Below are 7,673 nucleotides of genomic sequence, written 5' to 3' on the forward strand. Positions count from 1 at the left end.
ACACACAAAGCCACGGGGACCCAGAGCTCTGACTTACACCGTGAAGCACACGGTGGGGAAGAATGGGTGACAGTGAAGAATGTTCCCTTGCCCAGAAGGAGATGGTTCGGAAAAGACCAGATGGAGGAGGTGTGGTTAGGGATAGGAGTTACTGGGTCCCCAAGAATGAGTCCAGCACCCCATCCCTCAGCGGGTAGAAACCCATGTTAAGGTTGTAGGGATCCCAGAAGACTCACAGAGAAGCCCACTGTGGTGGAGCAGCAGTGGCACAGGGAGGTGTTGGAATGCAGTGGCCTCAGGACAGGGTCTGTGGGATCATGGACCCCTCACAGTGTGAGGGAGCAGATTAGAGTTCTCAAGCCCCTGGAGAGAGTGCGCATGTAGCTGGGGTGGATGGCTGTCCTGGATGGGCTCAGGCTCCCAGGACTGGGTGATCAGGGACCATGGCAGACCTATAGTCACCTCTGCAGAGGCAGTGGGGACTGGGGTAACTCAGACTCCAGGGAGGTCAGTGAGGAACCCTCCCAGCCAGACGACTCACCCCAGATGCTGGCGAGGTAGGTAAGCGCCTCCCCACACCAGCTGCGCCGCCTCTGGGTGGGGGGGGGTGTGTGTATGCATGTCGAATGCGTGTCTGAAATCTGAATGCAGTGAGTGTTTACCCAAAGAACAGTGGAGTGAAGTGGCTGCTCTGCTTTATGTTTGCAACTGTTTCCTACCTTCAGTGGAAATGGGAGCTTAAAAGCTCAGGTAAGCCGGGGCAATGGCTCACGCCTGTAATTCCAGCACTTTGGGAGGCCAAGGTGGGTGGGTCACTTGACGTCAGAATATAGAGACCAGCCTGACCAACATGGTGAAACCCTGTCTCTACTAAAAATACAAAAATTAGCTGGGAGTGGTGGCTTGCGCCTGTAGTCCCAGCTACTCGGGAGGCTGAGACAGGAGAATCACTTGGATCTGGGAGGCAGAGGTTGCAGTGAGCTGAGATCACACCACTGCACTTCAGCCTAGGCGACAGAGTGACAAAAAAAAAAAAAAAAAGGCAGTCAGTGCTGCATCCTCAGCCCGCCGCCATGGCTGCCTACAAGCTGGTGCTGATCCGGCACGGCGAGAGCGCGTGGAACCTGGAGAACCGCTTCAGCGGCTGGTACGACGCTGACCTGAGCCCAGCGGGCCACCAGGAGGCAAAGCGCCGCGGGCAGGCGCTGCGAGATGCTGGCTATGAGTTTGACATCTGCTTCACCTCAGTACAGAAGAGAGCGATCCGGACCCTCTGGACAGTGCTAGATGCCATTGATCAGATGTGGCTGCCAGTGGTGAGGACTTGGCGCCTCAATGAGCGGCACTATGGGGGTCTAACTGGTCTCAATAAAGCAGAAACTGCTGCAAAGCATGGTGAGGCCCAGGTGAAGATCTGGAGGCGCTCCTATGATGTCCCACCACCTCCGATGGAGCCCGACCACCCTTTCTACAGCAACATCAGTAAGGATCGCAGGTATGCAGACCTCACAGAAGATCACCTACCCTCCTGTGAGAGTCTGAAGGACACTATTGCCAGAGCTCTGCCCTTCTGGAATGAAGAAATAGTTCCCCAGATCAAGGAGGGGAAACGTGTACTGATTGCAGCCCATGGCAATAGCCTCCGGGGCATTGTCAAGCATCTGGAGGGTCTCTCTGAAGAGGCTATCATGGAGCTGAACCTGCCGACTGGTATTCCCATTGTCTATGAATTGGACAAGAACTTGAAGCCTATCAAGCCCATGCAGTTTCTGGGGGATGAAGAGACGGTGCGCAAAGCCATGGAAGCTGTGGCCGCCCAGGGCAAGGCCAAGAAGTGAAGGCCAGCGGGGAGGATACTGTCCCCAGGAGCACCCTCCCTGCCCATCTTGTCCCTCTGCCCCTCCCACCTGCACATGTCACGCTGACCACATCTGTAGACATCTTGAGTTGTAGCTGCAGATGGGGACTGGTGGCTCCCATTTTCATTTTAGCCATTTTGTCTTCTGCACCCACTCCCTTCGTACAATCTAGTCAGAATAGCACTTCTAGAGCATAGGTTCTCAGTCCAAGCTCTGGAAAATCTCCCCTTATCCAACAGAGTTTAAAGGTAGTGACTTGGGTTTTTGCGAGTTCTTTGTTTACTAAGGACTTGGGGAGGAATCATGCTAAGCCATGACCAATGAGGAGAAGCAACAGAGCCTCTCTGTCCCCAGGAGCCAGTCCTCTGCTCTTCCGCAGTCAGGCCACTGCCTGGGGGCTCTAGTCATTCCAGTGGAAGATGAATGTAACCTGCATGGTGATGTGACAACTGTTTCCTCCCTGACCCTAGAGGACCTGGCTCTAGAAGTTTGGGATCAATCCTGAATTTAGTTATGTGTTACATTTACTTTTATTAAAAAAGTATAGTATATATAAATAATACAAAACAGTAACCCTTCTGGGGTTTCTTGTGGTGGTTGAAATAGTCCCACATGTGGTCATCAGAAAATAAGCCATTCCTCATACCAGTATGGGATCAGTTCCTTGACCTCTGAGGGGCAGGAGTGCTTCCTGCCTTGTTTCATGGCAGTGAAATGCCCCTTGGTCCTGTCCAAGTGTGTCTTTCACTGATTTCTGAATCATGTTCTAGTTGCTTGGCTCTGCCACATGGGTCCAGTGTTCACCTGAGCATAACTGTACTAAATCCTTTTTCCAGATCAGTATAATAAAGGAGTGATGTGCAATAAACAAAAACAAAAACAAAAACAAAAACAAAAAAAACTCAGATAAGCTAAATATGCAGAAATAGAGAAAGTAGTAGGTTTTTATGCCTGAAGATATGGTCTGGGAAATTTATACTTGTTCCATAGTATTTATACGAGTATTTATACTGGTTCCTTGTATTGCTTAAAGTTCCAGCAAGGAACAGAATCCTACCCGGTTGGATTTCATGGACTATTATAGGGAGGTGGGCGGGGTAAACAGCCCCAGCCAAGGTTGCAGAGGCTCCCAGGCACCAGTAGCAATGGGGAGCCTGCAGGGGTGGGGTAGGGGATTGTGCTGTTGAAGTCCATTGACAGCTGGAGATAGAAAGTGGAACCACCCAGCAACAGCTGGGGTTGAGGGACTAAGCCACTGCCCGGAATGAGACCTGAAGAAGGAAGGAAGCAGGAAGAAATATCCCTACTTCTCTCTGTCCTCCTAGCATCCGAAATCTGAAAGCCAGCCAGCAACAATGTGCAGGTGATGCAGTCCACAGGGGCCAATCTTCCAGAGGGCCCACGGCAGGGCGGAAAGATGGGTGGAGTGGGGCTTGAGTTAAAGAACAGATGGGGAAACTGAAGCCCAGACAGGGGAAGGACTTGCCTAAGGTCATTTAGCAATTGAAGGGCACTGTGAGGACTCAGCCCCTGACTTCCTTACTCTCACAGGAGGGCTTCCAGCTCAACAGCGTGCTTTATTGCCTACACACACAGCTGCGTTGTCGCTTCTCATTTCCAAACTTTGTTGTAAAAAAGAAGTTGGAAAATGCAAACATTGTATGAAGAAGAAAAGAACATGTTGGCGTCTAGTCTTCCAGGCTGGCTTTCTGTGTGTGGACACACACTGGTTTATTTTTAATGTCCTTAATTTTAGATTCGGGGGTGTGTGTGGGCAGGATTGTTCCGTGGGTATATATTGTGTGTGTGTGATATCGGTTTGGGCTTCTGTTAATCCTGTTACCCGAATAGTGAACATAGGACCCGATGTGTAGTTTTTCAACCCCTGCCCCTCTCCTTCACTCCCTGCTTTTATTTATTTATTTTGGAGACAGGGTCTTGCTCTGTCGCCCAGGTTGGAGTGCAGTGACGCAGTCTCAGCCCACTGCAACCTCCGTCTCCAGGGTTCAAGCGATTCTTGTGCTTCAGCCTCCAGAGTAGCTGGGACTACAGGTGTGACCACCACTCCCGGCTAATTTTTGTATTTTCAGTAGAGAAGAGGTTTCATCATGTTGGCCAGGCTGGTCTTGAACTGACCTCAGGTGATCCACCTGCCTTGGCCTCCCAAAGTGCTGGGATTACAGGCGTGAGTCACCACCGCGCCCGGCTCCTCCTTGCTTTTAGAGTCCCCAGTGTCTATGTTCCCAAATTTGTGGACACACATTTAGTAAAAGTGGGAGTGGGTTTTGTAAACCTAAAAGTATTTGAGACAGGTCTCAATCAATTGAGAAGTTTATTTTGCCAAGGTTGAGGATGTGCGCAGAAGAACAGAACACACAACTACAGAAACAGTCCGCGCCTCTCTAGAAAGATGATTTGGAGGGTGTCAGTATTTAGAGGGGAAAAGCAGGCTGGAGGGGAACGAGGGAGGGTGTGGTCATATTACTGAACTCACATGTTGCAAGAGAAAAGGAGTAGGTGGGGGAATTGTCAATTACGTATTCATCTAGCACTCAGTAAATTGGCACTTTAAGTAAGATAAGGTGAACCAGAGTAATTGGAGATATCTGGCCTTCTATCTGTACCTATCTGCTTAGGCACAAAAGGGAAGGCGGTTTCTCGCATGACTCAGCTTTCAGTTTAATTTTTTTTCCTTTGGGTAGAGTGAATTGGAGTCCCAAGTTTTATTTTCCTTTCACAGTTTAGGAAGTCGGGAGAGGTGGGTTCACCTGTGAACTCATAGTGGGACCTGCACTCTGAATTTCTTGGAAGAAAGAGGAGAAAAATGAAGGGAAAAAAAAAAGCAAGGAGGTGGTGGAGGAAGAGAGGGACTAGTTGGTGCTTTGGGCAGCCTGAGTTTCCCCAGCTGCTCCTTGTTTAGGCAGGAGAGACAGGCAAACCACAGAGCACTTGTGAGCTCTCACGGGAGCCCCTGCGCCCTGTGGGTCTGACTTGGCGTTGTCCTCCGTGCTGGGGATATCCCAGCTCCCAGCTTCCTGGAAGGCTGTTGCGTTAACCAAGTGAACACTTTGTGTGGTGCTCAGCTCTTGTGAGTGCCCATGTAGTTCTTAGAGTTGCCCTGGGAGGGGCCAGGTAATGCCTACTGCGTCCTAAAATGCAGTGCCCCACTGGAGGTATGTGAGTGACATTTCATGGTGTTTTGGTGGACAGTTTTAATTTCAGTAATTACATATTGATATGGTTTGGGTTTGTGTCCCTGTCCAAATCTCATATCAGATTGGAGGAGAGCGTTAGTGGGAGGTGGTTGGATCATGGAGGTGGATTTCCCCCTTGCGTTCTCATGATAGTGAGTGAGTTCTCATGGTAGTGAGTGAGTTCCCATGAGAGCTGATGGTTTAAAAGTGTGTGGCACCTCCCCCTTTGTGCTCTCTCTCTGCGGCTGCCATTGTGAAGGTGTGCCTGCTTCCCCCGGTCTTCTGCCATGATTGTAAGTTTCCTGACACCTTTCAGCCATGCTTCCTGTACTGTCTGGGCAACTGTGAGTCAATTAAACCTCTTTTCTTTCTTTCTTTTTTTTTTTTTTGAGATGGAGTTTCACTCTTGTTGCCCAGGCTAGAGTGCAATGGTGCAATCTGGGGTCACTGCAACCTTCGCCTCCCAGGTTCAAGTGATTCTCCTGCGTCAGCCTCCCGAGTAGCTGGGATTACAGGCACGCACCACCATGCCTGGCTAATTTTTTTTTTTTTTTTTTTGTATTTTTAGTAGAGATGGGGTTTCTCCATGTTGGTCAGGCTGGTCTGGAACTCCCGACCCCAGGTGATCCGCCTGCGTCGGCCCCCTGAAGTGCTGGAATTATAGGCGTGAGCCACTACACCTGGCCTAAACCCCTTTTCTTTATAAATCACCCATTTCCAGGTAGTTCTTTTTAGCAGTGTGAGAATGGACTAATACACATGTGTTTTAATGCATCTTAGCAGGGCTGATCATAAACATATTTGACAACTGAATGGCACAGGCATCAACAAATCAGAACAGATGCTAGCAGTAAATAGCCATGAATGTCCCTGGGGCTCATAACTGAACTGAAAGGAGCTCAATTTCCCCCATCCGCCTGGTGATTGGGGTGCTAATAGTCCTGAGAGTGGGTTCCTGCTGTTTTCACCACACCACCCTGGCCTCCATAAATCCACTCTGAGCTTTGAGCTTCCATACTGGGGGCTCAGGGGAGGGAAGGGAAGAAGAAAGGAGGGTGGGGATAGGGGGAGGGCTGCTGCCTGGAGCTGCCTCTCACACAGGACGCCCTGGATGGTCACTCTGTTTCTGGGGTATTTAACCCCTGAAACTGTCCCCTAAGCAGCTGTGTCACCCCTGACCTGCTGCTCAGTGTCACCCCCTCTTTTATTTTAAGAGACAGAGTCTTACTATGTTGCCCAGGCAGGAGTGCAGTGGTGCAATCATAGCTAACTACAGCCTCAAACTCCTGAGCTTAAGCAATCCTCCTGCCTCAGTCAACCCTCTTGAGTAGCTGGGACTACAGGTGCACGCCACCATGCCTGACTAAGTTTTAAATGTTATTTTGTAGAGACAAGGTCTTGCTATGTTGCCCAGGCTGGTCTCAGATTTCTGGGCTCAACCAATCCTCTTGCCTTGACCTCCCAAAGTGTTGGGGTTATAGGCGTGAGCCACGGTGCCTAGCCTCATCTCTCCTATTTTCAGGTGTGCCTTTGTAAATTACTTGTATTTCACTGGTTACTTTTTGTTTTTATAACATGTTTTATTGTGACATATAAAATGCAGGAAAAAAATGCATAAAGTTCGTATGTGCAGGTTAACACAGGACTGTAAAAATGTCCTACGCAAAGAAGGAGAACTGGGTTCCCTGGGGCCCCCACCATTTCTTCCCATGATAGCCTCCTGATCCCCAGAGGAAAGCACTATCCTGATTCTTTTTGTTTGTTTGTTTTTTGAGATGGAGTCTCGCTCTGTCACCCAGGCTGGAGTGCAGTGGCACAATCTCAGCTCACTACAACCTCTGCCTCCTGGGTTCAAGCGATTCTTCTGCTTCAGCCTCCTGAGTAGCTGGGACTACAGGCATGCACCACTATGCTGGGCTAATTTTTGTATTTTTAGTAGAGACGGGGTTTCACCGTGTTGGTCAGGCTGGTCTCGATCTTCTGATTTCAAGTGATCCGCCCGCCTCAGCCTCCCAAAATGCTGAGCCACCGTGCCTGGATATCCTGATTTTTATAACGCTAATTTCTTTGCTGTTCTTTATAGTTTCATCACTTAGGAAAACCCTTGTTTGTTTTTGTTTGTAAAATGGCAGTCTTTTTATTTACGAAAATCTTGGTAATCCTGGTTTTATTTTCATCCCCTCCCCACCAAGTCCCCTCCTCTCCCCTAGCCCACCATTTATGGCAAGTAAAATCCACCCCTGTTTACTATGGGTATTCGTTTCTCTCTTAACATGAATTATAATACATACATGTTTAATAATTTCTTTTTTGAGACAGGGTCTTGCTCTGTTGCCCAAGTTGAAGTGCAGTGGGTGATCATAGCTCTCTGCAGCCTCAAACTCCAGGGCTCAAGCGATCCATCCTCCTGCCTCAGCCTTCTGAGTAGCTGGGACTACAGGCACCAGCTACCACCACACCCAGCAATTTAGAGAAAAATCAAGTACAGAATAGTATGTATACATGAGATGGGCAAGATGATGAAGGTGGTACCCAAAGAACTGAAATTTGGGAAACCTTGATTACGTTCCACTTATGAAGAAAAAAAAAAAGTCTTGGAGAGGTCTCTGGAAGGTCAGGG

At 49.1% G+C, this 7,673-nt stretch overlaps 1 pseudogene; it reads left to right on the plus strand.

The window, feature by feature from the left end:
• Positions 1-1,044: 1,044 nt before the first annotated feature.
• Positions 1,045-2,491, plus strand: LOC102124145 (phosphoglycerate mutase 1 pseudogene; annotated as a pseudogene).
• The last annotated feature ends 5,182 nt before the right edge of the window (positions 2,492-7,673 follow it).

The sequence above is a fragment of the Macaca fascicularis genome, chromosome 10, assembly GCF_037993035.2.
Source record: "Macaca fascicularis isolate 582-1 chromosome 10, T2T-MFA8v1.1".
Taxonomy (NCBI): domain Eukaryota; kingdom Metazoa; phylum Chordata; class Mammalia; order Primates; family Cercopithecidae; genus Macaca; species Macaca fascicularis.